This window comes from Carassius carassius, chromosome 7 (assembly GCF_963082965.1).
Source record: "Carassius carassius chromosome 7, fCarCar2.1, whole genome shotgun sequence".
Lineage (NCBI taxonomy): Eukaryota > Metazoa > Chordata > Actinopteri > Cypriniformes > Cyprinidae > Carassius > Carassius carassius.
In genome coordinates, this window is record NC_081761.1 from 37871937 (window position 1) to 37889441 (window position 17505).

The 17505-nt window shown below is 38.2% G+C and overlaps 1 pseudogene; it reads left to right on the forward strand.

The window, feature by feature from the left end:
- The first annotated feature begins 7549 nt into the window (after positions 1-7549).
- On the forward strand, positions 7550-17300 carry LOC132144154 (protein NLRC3-like; annotated as a pseudogene).
- Positions 17301-17505: the final 205 nt, after the last annotated feature.

The window sequence follows — 17505 nt, forward strand, 5'->3', positions numbered from 1 at the left end:
TGTTGCACCAGTGAAAGAACGAGTTGTATCTTTTTCCAAGTCGTCTCCCTGGTACACAAATGATCTGCGTGCACTTAAAGCTGAAGGAAGGAAGATTGAGTGGTTGCATAAAAAAATCAGGCCTCACCGTTCACAAATTAATGTTTGAACAACACCAGCTGCAGTATCATCTTGCTTTGAAGACTAGCAGAGAGGCATATTACTCTCATGTTATCAATAAAGGTGCTGCTAATCCTAGGACGTTATTTAAGACAATTGATAGCCTTCTCAAATCTCAAAAGAAAAGTGTCTGCCCTTCAGATGAGATGTGTAATAATTTTAACAAATATTTTACAGAGAAAGTTCAGAGTATTTATAGCTCCATCTCTTTTGACTCTCCTTTGCTGACTAGTGAGTCTTACTCAAAAAAACTACCTTCTACTGCCCTTTCGAACTTTACTACTGTCAATGTAGACAATGTTTTTAAATTGATCATGACTATGAGTTCAACCACGTGCCTTCTTGACCCCTTGCCTACTGAGGTTCTAAAAAAGTGTTTATCACATGTCTGCTCTTCCATCACTGTAATTATTAACAACTCCTTAGCCACTGGCCAGGTTCCTCCGGCCCTTAAGGTGGCCGCTATCACACCTGTTCTAAAAAAAACGGGCTGTGATGTTCAAAATTTAGCTAACTACAGGCCTATTGCGAACCTGCCCTTTGTGGCAAAGGTTCTTGAACGAGTTGTTGTTGGTCAGTTACGGCAATATCTGTCCAATAACAACTTATTGGAACCATTTCAGTCTGGTTTCAGATCTGGACACAGCACTGAGACTGCACTTGTAAGGGTCACCAACGACCTACTTGTTTCTGCTGACACTGATGCTTGCAGCATTCTAGTCCTGCTAGACATTAGTGCAGCTTTTGACACTATATGTCATATTATCCTTCTTAACAGGTTGCGTGTGTTGTTAGGCATCTCTGGTGTTGTGTTCAAATGGTTTGAGTCCTATTTAGCAGACCGTTTTCAGTATGTTTGCATGGGGAAACATAAATCTGAGGCCACATTAGTTCAGCAGGGTGTCCCGCAGGGGTCAGTGCTTGGGCCGACTTTGTTCAGCATTTATATGCTCCCACTTGGTGACATTATCAGAAAATACGGTCTGAGGTTTCATTGTTATGCTGATGACACGCAGATCTATGTTAACACTCTCCCTGATCCTAATCTTGCAATCACAGCTCTGAGCGCATGTATGGAAGAAATTAAGTTATGGATGCATGCCAATTATCTTAAACTTAATGAATCAAAAACAGAATTTCTACTTGTTGGTATGCCGGCAGCCTTGCACAAGTTTAACTGTCAAAATCTGATCACTGATTCTGATCTACTGGCCCCAGCATCACAGGTGCGAAATTTAGGTGTTATTTTTGATTCACATTTGTCTTTTGATGCCCATATCAAATTGGTTTCAAAATCAGCTTTTTTTCATCTAAAAAATATTGCAAGAATTCGACCTTTTATATCCCTGCCAGATGAAGAAAAGCTCATCCATGCATTTATCACGTCGAGACTAGATTACTGCAATGCACTATACTCTGGTCTCCCTGATAAACATATTAAGAAATTACAGTATATCCAAAACTCGGCCGCACGTGTACTAACACACACAACTGTTCAGCAGCATATTTCCCCTGTTCTTTATGAACTCCATTGGCTTCCAGTAACGGCACGTATCGATTTTAAAATCTTGATTTTAACATATAAAGCCATTCATGGGATAGCACCGGAATACCTTTGTGATCTAGTTGTTCCTTACATTCCAAATCGTTCTCTCCGCTCATCTGACTCTTATGCTCTACAGCAGCCCACATTCAAATTAAAGTCGATGGGTGGTCGCTCCTTTACGGTTACCGCTCCGCGGTTGTGGAATAAGCTTCCATTTGCGATAAAAAATTCTACAACTCTGGACTGCTTTAAGAGGTCTCTAAGGACCCATCTTTTTAAAAATGCTTATTGTCTTTGAAGTGTATCTTATTTAGATTTTTTTTTTTTGTCTGATTTTCCTGTTTTTAATGTATTGTTTAATTATCTTATATTATGTTTACTATACTGTGTAGCGCTTTGGGTTGGAGAAAAGCGCATTATAAATAAAATGCATCATCATCATCATAATTTGTGAACTTACCCACTGTGCAAAGTTACGTCCAGTGGACGTCTTTTTATGTCTTTGCAGACGTTGAAAAGATGTCCACTGAGGAGCCAGAATGAAAGTTTTTATGACGTCTTTTTTTGACGTCTTCTGTACGTCTGATTTAGACGTTCACAGAACCTCCTTACAAGGTTAAAAACTAGTTCAAAAGTGGCCAGCGGAAATATTTCAACATCATTTAAGGTTCATTTAGACATCATTTATACTGTTTCTGGACCAAATCAACACTCTCAGGATGCATTAGATTTAGACTCATGTTATTTCAATGTAATTTCCAGACACTGTGTTTGTCCTAAAATCAAGAAAATAAAATAATCTTCATGAAATAATGAAATAACTGATGATTGAGACATTAAATCTCTGAAGATCTCAGCAGAGCAGGATCAATTTACATCATTTACATCAACATCATTTGACGTCAACATTGTGGTGGACAGTGTTTGATTTAGTTGGGATCTTGGTCCTCATACTGCTTGTGTTAGCTTGTCTCTGGCTGTTGTAACTGTGTGTTATAAAACACTCTTATTGTGGCAGAGAGCAGTGAGCTCAAGTGCTAACATCTTTCTTTTAATGTTGATTAAACTATAGCAAAATAAGTTATTAATGTTTTGTTGCAACTATGTATTTTTTTTCATGGACAGACACTTTGTAGAAATAAAGAATGTACTTATTTTTAAGAAACACATCATGTAGTCACACACAGACATCAAGATTGTGGATATGCATCACATCAATGGTGACAATTAAAACTAAAAAGTCTGGAAAATAAGGATGAGTTTGTGCTATGAAGCTAACCCATTGCTTCATCACAACTTCTCTATACAGCTGGGCTCATCAACCATTACTCTTTCGAGGACAGCTAGAAACCTAGGAGTTATGATGGATCATCAGTTAAGCTTCACAGACCACATTGCTACAACAACCGGTCCTGCAGGTTTGCCTTATACAACATTAGGAAGATTAGACCCTTCCTGTCAGAGCAAGCAACCCAACTTCTTGTCCAAGCTCTTGTTCTCTCCAGACTGGACTATTGTAATGCTCTCCTGGCGGGCCTTCCTGCATGTACTGTCAAGCCTCTGCAATTGATCCAGAATGCAGCAATGAGGGTTATCTTCAATGAGCCAAAAAAAAGCTCACGTTACTCCTCTCCTCATCAGGTTACACTGGCTACCAGTAGCTGCTCGCATCAAATTCAAGGTACTGATGCTAGCCTACAAGACGACCACTGGCACGGCACCAACTTACCTAAACTCATTGGTTAAATCTTATGTGCCCTCCAGAAGTTTGCGCTCTGCAAGTGATCGACGCCTTGTGGTACCATCCCAAAGAAGTTCAAAATCACTCTCACGGACCTTTTCCTGGACTGTGCCCAGCTGGTGGAATGACCTCCCAATCTCAATTCGTACAGCTGAGTCTTTACTCATTTTCAAGAAACGGCTAAAGACTCATCTTTTTCGCCTGCACTTAACCAACTAACACTAGCACTTTTCCTTTTCTTGTCTTTTAATTAAAAAAAAACAAAAAAAAAAACAATGTGCGTTCTATACTAGACTAACTGAGACTTGTCATGGCACTTGTATACTGTTGTTGTTCTCTTGTTGACAGGAAGTCGTGGCCTAATGGTTAGAGAGTCGGACTCCCAATCGAAAGGTTGTGAGTTCGAGTCCCGGGCCGGCAGGAATTGTGGGTGGGGGGAGTGCATGTACAGTTCTCTCTCCACCTGCAATACCACGACTGAGGTGCCCTTGAGCAAGGCACCGAACCCCCAACTGCTCCCCGGGCGCCGCAGCATAAATGGCTGCCCACTGCTACGGGTGTGTGCTCACAGTGTGTGTGTGTGTTCACTGCTCTGTGTGTGTGCATTTCGGATGGGTTAAATGCAGAGCACAAATTCTGAGTATGGGTCACCATACTTGGCTGAATGTCACTTCACTTTGACCTGACTGCTTCTATTGTTCTCATTTGTAAGTCACTTTGGATAAAAGCGTCTGCTAAATGAGTAAATGTAAATGAAGCAGTTTTGTTTGTTTTGATTGTCACCATTGTTGTGATGCATATGCTAAATCTAGAAGTCTGTGTGTGTGAGTACATGATGCTTTTGCTCAAAATATTTCAAACGCATGCATTTTTTCCAACTTCAAAATAAGTATTTTGCTCTTGGTGCCTGTACTGCAGAGTTAAAAGGTTTAGGAGATATATACAAACAAAACAACACTTATTTCATGACCTCAGATACTTGTAATGTGATGACTTTATCATCACCAACAAAGAGCTGATAACACCTGAGCTCTCTTAAATTTGTCTTTCTTTGCTACAACAACAGTGTTTCACAAACACACAGTTATAACAGCCAGAAACAAGCTAACACAAGAAGAATGAGGACCAAGATCCCAACTAAACCAAACACTTTCCCCCAAAATGGTGACTTAAAATGAATCAAATATCAACATTTAAACCTCTGTTAATTCTCAATAAGAGCTTCTCTAGATGTCTGACAGAAATAAAGTCAATCTAATGATTCTCATGTTTGTGGAGATGTTTGATCCTCCTCTGCTGAGATCTTCAGAGATTTAATGTCTTTGATTTGCAGTTGAATTTACCACATGCTCAGTCGTCATTTATTTCATTATTTCATGAAGATTATTTTATTTTCTTGATTTTAGGACAAACACAGTGTCTGGAAATTACATTGAAATAACATCTAAATCTAATGCATCCTGAGACTGTTGATTTGGTCCAGAAACAGTATAAATGATGTCTAAATGAACCTTAAATGATGTTGAAATATTTCCGCTGACCACTTTTGAACTACTTTTTAACCTTGTAAGGAGGTTCTGTGAACGTCTAAATTGGACGTACAGAAGACGTCGAAAAAAGACGTCATAAAAACTTTCATTCTGGCTCCGATCATTCCCCAGTATAACAGTTCGACACGTACGTTAGACAACTGAAGTGCGTAGCTGAATTATTTTGATTACAGAGTTTGACTATTAAAGAGGACGAAGATCGGAAGAACGGAGACAGAGTGCGAGAGCCATAAATATTTTACTGTGAATCCTAATTGTTGCAGACTTACAATACACTTCCCTTAGGCTACAACGCTTTCTAAAGCGTTCAGATCGACTGTTCTCCTCTATCAACTACTCTTTCTCCTCCTCCTCCTCTTCCTCCTCCTCCTCAAAAAAATAAAAACCCTCGTTTGGGGGTTTTCCCGTAACGTTTATGTCAATTTTGCACAGGATTCGCGAAAACTGAGTGCACGAAAACAGAGCGATTCATGATTATTTTCCACATGCTTTAAAATCTGGAATTAAATATAGAAATCAGAAATTTTATACAATTCACCGTATTTGTTGTGCATGCTTTTCAGGTAATTTGTGGTTACAGAATCCCATCAGCAAATGCAGAGGCATAACCATTATTTCAGAAGAGAATATAGTTATAGATATAGATTTATTCACACTCAGGCCATCCAAGATATAGGTGTTTCCCTCAGTAGTAACATTACAGTAAAGAAGATTTTTTGCTAGAATGAATAATTCAGCGGCTGCCGTTTTAACTAAAAAGCTGTTTGGTTTCAGTTAAACGCACAGTATGGAATTTTTGGCCACCAGGGGTCACTCAATCAAAATAATAACATAAGACGTACTTTGATGACGTCGGGAAAGGGCGTAGGCTCATGGGAGTTGTTGTTCATTGGAACACGCGTCGCTCCCCACATTCCTCACTCATTTTAACCGAGGCCGGCGACACACTGGATGCGTGGCGCAGCGTCTCAGCTGCGTGGCGTGTCAGTTTTTAATTCGGCTCCCATGTTAATAGGTTAGAGCTTGCAGACTGCCTGTGTGAGCCGCGCGGAAAATGCGTGCATGCTAGAAATAGAACAGACGCCTATTTTTCACGCGACACGCGCGCGTGTTGGAAGCGTTTCCAGGCAAAATATAATAGGAAAATGTGTTTATATGTAATTTTGTACACAAATACATATTAATTCATAACATTTTGATGTTTGAAAGTCTATAGGTTGACATAAATTCAGATATAAATGTAATTTAAAAAATAAATAAATAAATATCGATTTTCAAATATTGCACCTGTCAAACATAGTCTATTTTGCCGTCAATACTGTTGATGGTGTCCTTTATCAGTAGGCTTTATATTTATGTTCAACATGAAGTATAGATATTGTTGTCATGACGACAAGAGCCTGGTCTGTCAGCGGTCTCCCTTCACCTACAGCAGCAGCAGCCTAGTATTTTGACAATCACGTCTTTTTGAACGGAGAGATATATGAATTATCAGACCCCTATCAAATCAATATTCCATCTAACTAGTAGTAATATATGTTAAAAAAACACGGTTGCCTTTCGTTAATAATTATAATTACGTTTATACTATGATATCGAACAAGATAGTGAACTGCATTTGAAGCTACTTTATAGAACACATGTAGATTTACATTATACTCAACATGAGAGCTAGTCCGTCTGCGTTTTACACAAGACATCATCGTTTCACAAAATATATTGATAGATATAGTTAGCTGAATGGATGCATACCTGTTTATTAGAATGCAAGCGAGTTCGGCATCTCTCTGTAGTTTCAGCTTGTCACGAAGCTCTCTCTATCTTGGAAATGCAACTCCAATATTTACCCGTGTCTGGTTTCTTCTCTTGTCCCAAAACCTTCTCAGGTCATTTATTTCACCCGTACATTTGCGCTTCACAGAACGTGCGGGCAAAGCATAATCATGATCCATAACTAAGTTATTGATTGAGGTATAAATACGAATATAAACAATATAAATATAAAATATAATAGTCTCGATCAAGGCTAGCTAATACTTTTTCTTCTTCGTCTCGTCTTTGCTTCTGTTCACCTTTGTATTTGGCGGCTCCGCCGGGTTACGCAGGAAGTTAGATAAACTAGAGGGGTCAAAGTTTATATGACGCCATAGACGGGCGACAAAACGGAAATAAAGAAACGTGCCGTGTCTTCTAATTAAACTATAATTTTCTCCGGATTTGAAAGTTTGTAGAAACTTTCGGGATAATATAAGTACACAACTAAAAAATATATATAACATAGATATAGTGATTTCTGCTATTTTTAAAGCAGAAAATTATATATTGCGCCTTTAAAAATCTTTCCTGCTCTACTGAAGAAAAAAATGCAGCACTTTATTATCCTGCATAAAACTTTTTATCCAAAGCTACTGATCAATGTTTTTCTTTTTTCTCAGTGTGTTTGACTATTTACTTTCTTTTGTCCGGTTTTATTTTTATCTACATCCTTTTTGCATCTAACAAACTAGTCTCTGTGAAGAAAGAGATAAGGACACAACCTCTAAGTTCAGCTGTGATCAACAGATGGAGGATCTCCCCACTACATCCAATGATGAAGCAGGGATCACTGAGCCCAGGTAAGACACTAGCCATTTTAGCATTTGTCAGATGCTTTTATTTAAAGTTATTCGCAGTGCATCCTAGAAGCCTGTGGTTGGTTTCCCAGACAGTTCCCCAAATCTGGCCCACACATGGCCTACGTCTGGCCGACATGGATTTCACACAGGCCAGATGTGGGCCGGATCTGGGCCAACACTATGTTGCTGTCTATGTGGTGAAAGGCATCTCATATTACCACCAGAGAGACACAAAATAATTTTCCTGCATCATTTTCTGTCATGCTGGGATGCAATCCTGCCTGCTTCTGTTCTTCTGTGAGCACTTTCTTCTCGACTGAGAGGATTTGTTGGTCATGGCTCATAGTCTCTTAGGGCCGGTTGCACCAGCTTAAAGAAATTTACACTGGTCTTAGCTACGTCCAGCTTTACAATAAATATTTACAACTAAAACTATAAACAGCTGCAACTATGCCCAGCTGACTTTGAGTTTATGTACAGCAAACGTAACATTGAATGTCACTTTAAAAAGTATTTAAACATTTTTAGTTTGTATTTCGTGATAAAATTGACAGATTTGAAAGTGGATATTATCTGTCTCATTAAAAGTAGCAAATAACAAAGCTTATTATAATTCATCTGTGGCAGGTGATTTACAAGTTATTTATACTGTCCAAGCTGTTATATTGTCCATCCAAAAAAGATGATTGCATGGTACAGTTTCTTCTAATAATTCCAGATCGCATGTAACGTTTTACTGCATAATTACATAAAGAAATATATTTTGTGTTACCAAGTCAGCAGTGTGGTAGCCTACATTTGCTATATATTGCTTATACTGATTGAGAAATATTATAAACAGTACAGTTCACGTCTGCAGTATGAATTAATTCACGGACATGAATCCAAAATCGAATAATGTCCAAATAAATCATGACTTCTCACTTTACACATACCTTTGACTAAAGAATCCGATTTTGTTTCAAATGTAGTCTTACCTAGTCTGTATGGTACACAGTGTTAATTTAACACTCTTACCCCTGGTTTCACAGACAGGGCTTAAGACTAGTCCTAGACTAAAATGTAAGTCTGAGCTGTTTCCACTGAAATAAACTTGCACTGACTGATCTTAAAAATATATCAGTGCCTTTTTAGTTTTAAGATGCACATCGGTAATGTTTTTTTCTAAGCATGTTTATAAAAATTACTTAAATGTCCTAATTGATCTATGGTCTAATCCTGGCTTAGTCTAAGCCCTGTCTGTGAAACCGGGCCTTTGTGTGGACTCATATAAACACTGGAGCAGTGTTAAAAGCAACACTTAGGCAGAGTTGAAGTTAATGAGATAATTAAGAAGTTAATTGAGTTATGATTGACCATAATTGAAGACACCTGATGTTAACAAGCAGACTCACCAAACGAGAAAATCACAATTTGTGTGTCACCATTATTTTGGTCAGTGTTTGCTTTAGTTGGGATCTTGACCCTTCAGTTGTTTACTTTAGACTTTGTGGGGCTGTGGTAACAGAATTATAACATACAGACCAGAGCAAAGGCAATCATGTGTGCTATTGATTGTGATTTGAGCTAATTGTCATGGAGTGACCTGAATGCCTGAGTTCAGGTTTCTTTACTGTATACATAAATTAAGTGAAAAAAGTAAGCAAGCCAGCATATTTGGCATATTATGACATGTTTTTAAAAGTTAGTTCTAGATAATAAAAAAAAAAAAATCATTAGTTTAGACACACAGACATCAAGAATCAGTGTGAGCATCACAACAATGGTGACCATCAAAAAAGCATGTTGTAGCCAATAAAAACTCATCCATGGCTCCCATCATGCATTGCGGCATGAATAAATTATGATCTGAACGGTCTTTTTAACTTTTTATTCTAACTATATTTCATTTTTGCTGTTTTTATGTGAATTGTTAGTATATAGTTTTGTTATTTTCAGAGTAGATCGGTTTATCTGAAAATGCTGTTTTTCACCGTTGTTGAGATTCATATGCTGATTCTTGTTATCTTTGTGTGCCTAAAATCAAAAATTTTAATAAAAAAAAAGAAAAGGTCAGAATCACTTGCAAAAGATGCCTACAAAACAGCCAGTATAGAGCATACAGACTCTTTCATTGTGGAATCAAAGCTGTTACAATCAATAATGGAAGTTTTACTTAGAGAAAAGAGTTTAAATGAGTTCAGTAATTCAGGTCAAACAACGATTACATTAAAACATAATCATTACCACCCGATGACTTTTGCTCTGGGCTTGCCAAACACATTTTAAAAGTGAAAAGTCACAAGCCAAGATCCCAACTAAAGCAAACACTGACCACTACAATGGTGACACACAAATTGTGATTTTCTTGTTTGGTGATTCTGCTTGTTAACATGTGTCTTCAATAATGGTCAATCATAACTCAATTAATTTCTTAATTATCTCATTAATTTCAACTCTGCTTCGGTGTTACTTTTAACACTGCTTCAGTGTTTATATGAGTCCACACATTTAGGCCTGGTTTCATAGACAGGGCTTAGCCTAAACCAGGATTAGGCCATAGTTCAATTAGGACATTTAAGTAATTTTTATAAACATGCCTTAGAAAAAAACATTACTGGTGTGCATCTTGAGACAAAACAAAGGCACTGATACATTTTAAGATCAATCAGTACAAGTTTCTTTCATTTGAAACAACTCAGACTTGCATTTTAGTCTAGGACTAGGCTTAAGCCTTGTCTGTGAAACCGGGAGTTAGAGTGTTAAATAACACTGGGGATTTTGCTGTGTGATGTCATCATCCAGCTCTTTTTTTTTTCTTTTGTAAGTATCAGCAGGAGGAACGGACAGAGATCAGTGTCTCCAGAACAGAGTGGTGTATCTGTGAAGAGTGACAGATCCTTGTTGCAACCACTATGTTTCTGTGATGAAACAGTGCCCCCTTATACTTGGTTAGTATAGAGATGTTGTTCTTGCATTACTCCCCCTAACTGCTATACTTAAAATAATTGATATATGTCTTGTGGTCTCCAGTGACTCCAATGACTCTTTGCAATGACAATAATTGACTTTTTCTTGTTTCGGGATCTCACTACAGGCAGGAAAGAACTGAAACAGTCCTACAGAAACACACACTTGAAACTGTAGACCTGCAGAGAGTCAAAGACCAGCACAAAATCTGCATGAAGAACAAATATGAGAGATTATTTGAGGGAATGAAACTCCAGGAGAATGAAACCCTCCTGAACAGGATCTACACACAGCTCTACATCATAGAGGGAGAGAGAGAAGGAGTGAATGAAGAACATGACGTTTTACAGATGGAGAAAACAGCCAGAACACAACAATCACAAGACACTCCAATCAACTGCAATGACATCTTTAAAGCCTCCGCTGAAGCAGGATGTGAGGCGAAAGAGCAGATCAAGACTGTTCTTACTAAAGGCATCGCTGGAATCGGAAAAACTGTCTCTGTGCAGAAGTTCATTCTGGACTGGGCTGAGGGAAGAGCCAATCAGGATGTAGATTTCATGTTTGTGCTTCCATTTAGAGAGCTGAACTTGATCCGAGATCATCAGTACAGTCTTCACAGACTTCTGCGTATACTTTCACCCTGAACTTCAAGATCTGGACCCACAGATTTATGAGGAGTGTAAAGTTGTGTTCATCTTTGATGGTCTGGATGAAAGCAGAATCACACTGATGTTTACAGATGCTCAGAAAGTTTGTGATGTGACTGAGACTTCATCAGTGGCTGTGTTGATGTCAAAGCTCATGAAAGGAGAGCTGCTTCCCTCTGCTCTCATCTGGATCACCTCCAGACCAGCAGCAGCCAATCAGATCCCCTCCAAATACATCCACCGTCTGACAGAAATTCAGGGATTCACTGAGCCTCAGAAGGAGGAATATTTCAGGAAGAGAATCAGTGATGAGAATCAAGCCAATATAATCATCTCACACACCAGAAGAGCAAGAAGCCTCCACATCATGTGCCACATCCCCGTCTTCTGCTGGATGTCATCCACTGTGCTTCAGAAGCTCCTGGAAGAAGATCTGAGAGCAGAAATCCCTCAAACTCTGACTGAAATGTACATCCACTTCCTGCTTACTCAGATCAACATGAGGAACCAGAAGTATGAAGAGAGAGATCCAGAGAAACTCCTGCAGTCCAACAGAGAAGTGATTGTGAAACTTGCTGAAGTGGCTTTCAAACAGCTGATGAAGGGTAATGTGATGTTCTATGAGGAGGACCTGATTGAGAGCGGCATAGACGTCACTGACGCCTCAGTGTATTCTGGGATTTGCACTGAGATATTTAAGGAGGAATCTGTGATTCATCAGAGGAAAATCTACAACTTCATTCATCTGAGCGTTCAGGAGTTTCTCGCTGCTTTCTATGTGTTTTACTTTTATGTGAGTACAACTATGGAAGGATTGAGGAATTTTGCTTCATTACAAAATTTGCTTAAATGTGCAGTAGATAAAGCTCTAGAGAGTGAGAATGGACAGCTCGATCTATTCCTGCGGTAACTGCTGGGCGTGTCACTGGAGTCCAATCAGAGACTCTTACGGGATCTACTGACACACACAGAGAACAGCTCAGAGAGCATCAGGAGAACCACACAGTACATTAAAGACAAGCTCAAAGATGGACATGAACTATCCACTGAAAGATCCATCAATCTGTTCCTCTGTCTGCAGGAAGTGAAAGATCAGACTCTGTCCAGAGAGATTCAGGAGTTTGTGAAATCAGACCAACACTCAGAGAAGAAACTCTCTCCTGCTCACTGCTCAACAATCTCCTACATGCTTCAGATGTCAGAGGAGCCGCTGGATGAGCTGGTTCCAATGAAATACAACACATCAGATGAAGGGAGAAGAAGACTGATACCAGCTGTGATCAACTACAGGAAAGCTCTGTGAGTGTTTAATCAAGTCTTACAGTAAATAGTCTTTCCTCAATGGAATTATAGTTTCTGTTGTTGTACTAATTGATGCTGTACACCTTGAGTTTATTCTGTTGTTTTTAAACTTTCTAGTAGAAGACACTGATATTATTTAAATAGCAATTACAGAATGAATTTAAGACATTCTTTTTTGTGTCTTTCAGTATTGCTGGCTGTAACGTGACTGCTCAGGATTGTGAAATTGTATCATCAGCACTCCAATCCTCAAACTGTGTCCTGAGAGAGCTGGATCTGAGTAACAATGACCTGCAGGACTCAGGAGTGAAGCTGCTCTCTGATGGATTGAAGAGTCCACACTGTCAGCTGCAGATACTGAGGTTCTAGTCTCATGTTAAGTCATTTATATGAGGAGTCATGATATTTACAGATTAACGTTCCATACTAGCATTAAAGCCATCCCCTGTTTCCTATTGATGTGTGTCTGTAGGTTGTCAGGCTGTATGGTGTCAGAGGAAGGCTGTGATTATTTGTCTTCAGCTCTGAGTTCAAACCCCTCACACCTGAGAGAGCTGGATCTGAGCTACAATCACCTAGGACCATCGGGAGTACAACTACTCAAACACAAACTGGAGGATCCACACTCCTCACTGCAGATGCTCAAGTATGTGGAGTATAGAGTGGGTTTTTACTCAAGATGACTAATACTGATCAAATTCAGGGTTTGAAATTAATGCCCACTAACCTGCCAAATGCGGGTGAAATGAACCATAGCAGTTAACATCGTCAGCTCAATACCTAATTTGGCCAGTTATTAATAAATCATGTGCTGTCTCTTTCATGCCACACTGTAAAACCCGACAAGTTAACTTAACTCAAACCGTTTGAGTAAACAGATTGCCTTGATTTAAACCATGTAAGTTTTGAAACTTTGCATTCAAGTAATTAAGTGATTAACTAAGTGCTGATTGAGAATTAGTGATGAACAGCTGCTGTTAACAAACAGAATCACCGAAGGAAAAAAAAAAACACAAGAACTACTACAACTGACTTTAGACACAGCCTTAGATGAAATCAACTGAAATAAAATACATGAAATCTCTCAAGATCTGATTAAACAACCCCACAAACAGCATCACCAGCTCCACTTATTAATAACCAGACTGACTTTACGTCTGTCCGTCTGTCAGACGTCTACAGAAGATCTTATTGAGAATGAACTAAGGTTTAGATGTTGATTCATTGTTTCATTTGAAGTAACCATGTTAGAGATCAGTGTTTGCTTTAGTTGGGCTCTTAACCCTTTACTTCTGTCTTTGTGTTTTCTCTGGCTGTTATAACCGTGTGTTTCTAAAAAACGTTTGTTGTAATTCAAAAGCCCAGAAGAAATGCCATCAGGTGCTAACCTGTACCTAGGTGTAGGTTGTTATACTTTATATTGGTGATGATAATCATCAATTATTGAACTGTACTGAGTCTAATCTCCGATGAAATAGGTGTTGTGTAATTTGATTGATTATAGTAAATGGATGCTAAGAGCCAGTGGTTCTGTGATAATCAGATAATACAAAGACTTTGCAAACAGTTTGGACTTCTGTGGTGTCAACTAGTCACACATAGACATCAATAATCAGCATATGAACCTCAACAATGGTGACCATAAAAAAAAAAATGCTGCAGAGCATGTTGGGAGCCATGGATGAGTTTTGTAATACAATAGTACCCAGCATGCATTGCAGCATGTTTTTTTTCGTCACCATTGTAGAGGTTCATATTCTGATTATTAATGTCTGTGTTTGACCAACTACTGGCATAGAAGAAAAATGTATGTGTACAAAATGTTTAGAAAGTCTTTTTTATATTAACTGATTATCACAGGACCACTGGCTCTCAGTGTCATTTTTTACTAGAACCACTTCTACAAATTACACTACACCTACTTCATCAAAGATTTGACTCCGTACGGCTCAATAATTGTGAATAATAATGAATAATTATCATCCCAATATAAAGTATAACAACCTACACCTAGGTACAGGTTAACACCTGATGGCATTTTTTCTGGGCTTTTGAGTTACAACAAATGTGTTTTAGAAACACACGGTTATAACAGCCAGAAAAAAGACTAAGACAGAAGTCAAGGGTCAAGAGCCCAACTAAAGCAAACACTGATCTCTAACATGGTTACTTCAAATGAAACAATAAATCAACATCTAAACCTTCATTCTCAATAAGATCTTCTGTAGACGTCTGACAGAAATAAAGTCAGTCTGGTTATTAATAAGTGGAGCTGGTGATGCTGTTTGTGGGGTTGTTTAATCAGATCTTGAGAGATTTCATGTATTTTATTTCAGTTGATTTCATCTAAGGCTGTGTCTGAAGTCAGTTGTAGTAGTTCTTGTGTTTCTCTTTTCTTCAGTGATTCTGTTTGTTAACAGCAGCTGTTCATCACTAATTAACAATCAGCACTTAGGTAATCTTAATTGCAATGTACATCTTCTTTCGGTGAACTCAACTGAATTAAGTTCAGAGTACTCATAACTGTTAGTTTTTTCAACTTAAATGGTTTAAGGCAATCGGTTTCCTCAAACGGTTTGAGTTAACATAACTTGTCAGGTTTGAGTGAGGCTGTGTCTGAAGTCAGCTGTATTTCCTTTCTCTCTTTTCTTCAGTAATTCTGTTTGTTAACAGCAGGTGTTCATCACTAAACTCAATTATCACTCAATTAATCAATTAATTACTTAATTGCAATGTATATCTTCTTTCAGTGAACTCAACTGAATTAAGTTCAGAGTACTCATAACTGTGAGTTTTTTCAACTTAAACGGTTTAAGGCAATCGGTTTCCTCAAATGGTTTGAGTTAACATAACTTAAGGATATCTGTTTACTCAAACCGTTTGAGTTAAGTTTACTTGTCGGGTATTACAGTCAAGGCAATCGGTTTACTCAAACGGTTTGAGTTAGGTTAACTTGTCGGGTTTTACAGTGCATCATTATCAGATCCCTTCCTTTAGGTACAGCCTCCAGAATCGGTAAAACATAGTGTAAAGAGGCTCACACATTGAAGCAGAAGTGTTGCATTGTTAAATACAAGCATAATGTTTTCAGTGAATATACGTTTACTGGTACCACAGCAACAGCAGCACCAAACTATGACTTCAGAGTCTGTTCAAATTTCATATATTGTCATTTACATTGTTTTCCATTAAATTAAATTGACAACGATTTGGCACAAATTTAATGTACATAATGACTTCACTCTAGGCTACAAGATCTAACGTGTATTTTCCACAAATTAGTCTTAAGTTGCAAAAATTTCTGCATTTATAGTAATCACACTTTCTTTTTCCTTTTTAAACACTAACTTAAAACGTGCATAGCAATTTCAGCATAATCTGTCATAATGGCATGATATTTTGGGACATGGGTTTTGTTATCATTATTGTCTTAGGAGTGAGAACAGGTCAGCTTTTTTGGCTTCAATTGAGGAGAGGCTTTAATAAGCTTAGTTCAGTACAGAAACACCAGATATACTTTTTTCTGTTTCTTCATGAAATCTGTCCTTTTGCTTGACCTTCACTTTTTTTGCAGAAACCTGAATTTGCCTCCTTTTTTCTCTGTTTGAATCCTTTGTTAAAAGAAATAATAATAATTCTGTATTCAATGAATTTAAAATGCTCACTGATTTTTTTGCGCATTCTTGCAAACTTCAAATCATCACACATTATTCATCAGTGGCTTATATTCGTCTCTGTTTAGTTTTGACCATGGACACCCTTTGAGAATCATCCCGGGACTGAGAAAATGTAGGTCTTTTTTCTCCCTTACACACACACACACAGTCTTGTATATGTGGCTTATAGGGACTCTCCATTAGTGTAATGGTTTTTATACTGTACAAACTGTATTTTCTATGCTCTTACCCTCCGCCTACACCTCATACTAAATTTTCTGTATTTTTAGATTTTCAAATAAAGGCTGTTTAGTACGTTTAAACCCATTTGGTTTACAGAGAGTGTCATCATAAACCATGTTTACATTGAAATATCTGTCTTATCAGATTTTTTCATTATATCAGTCATATATGCCAGAACACAGACACACTCAGAGCTCGAGACTCTCCTTAATGTACTTGTGATGTCTCTTCTTGTGTTCAGATGCCTGTGATCTCACGCTGGATCCAAACACAGCACACACTCAACTCGTCCTGTCTGAAGGGATCAGAAAGGCAAAACACGTCCAAGATCACCAGCCATATCCTGATCATCCAGAGAGATTTGAGCAGCATGAGCAGGTTCTGAGTCGAGAGAGTTTGACTGGACGCTGTTACTGGGAGGTTGAATGGAGCGGATGGGCTTATATAGCAGTGACATATAAAGGAATCAACAGGAAAGGAGGAAGTGAATCTTGGAGTGTATGGAGTGTATGTGGAGTGTAAGGAGTGTATGTGGATGAGTCGGCCGGCACTCTGTCATACTTCAGCGTCTCTGACACACACACACACACTTACACACATTCAACACCACATTCACTGAACCCCTCTACGCTGGGTTCAGGTTGTTTAAATCCTCATTGTCTCTGTGTCAGTTTAAATAATCTGCTGTGGAAACAACTGAGCTGTCACAAACAAATGGTCTATATCTTCAAGCAGTCAGAAACTTATATTTTTCCTCTTTTTCCTACATAACTTACAAACATTAAAAAGTTTTGATGCTTTCAGTGTTGCTTTTTGCCTTTCCCTTTTTTACATGCTGGTGTACGGCTAAACATTGAGCAAATCTATTTTCCTAAGTTGCAGTATAAGATTTAAAAGTATTGAAGGAGTGGATGCCGAGTTGCCATATCCTTCATACTGTTATTAATTATATTATTACATCATTTTCCCTTATCTTGAGGACCACATTGGTAAAAATGGCTAATCTTATCCCACTCTATAACACATCATATTTTATTAAAACCAAATTATATAGTAGGCCTATAAATTAATATATAATCTAAATTAGTTGTTTA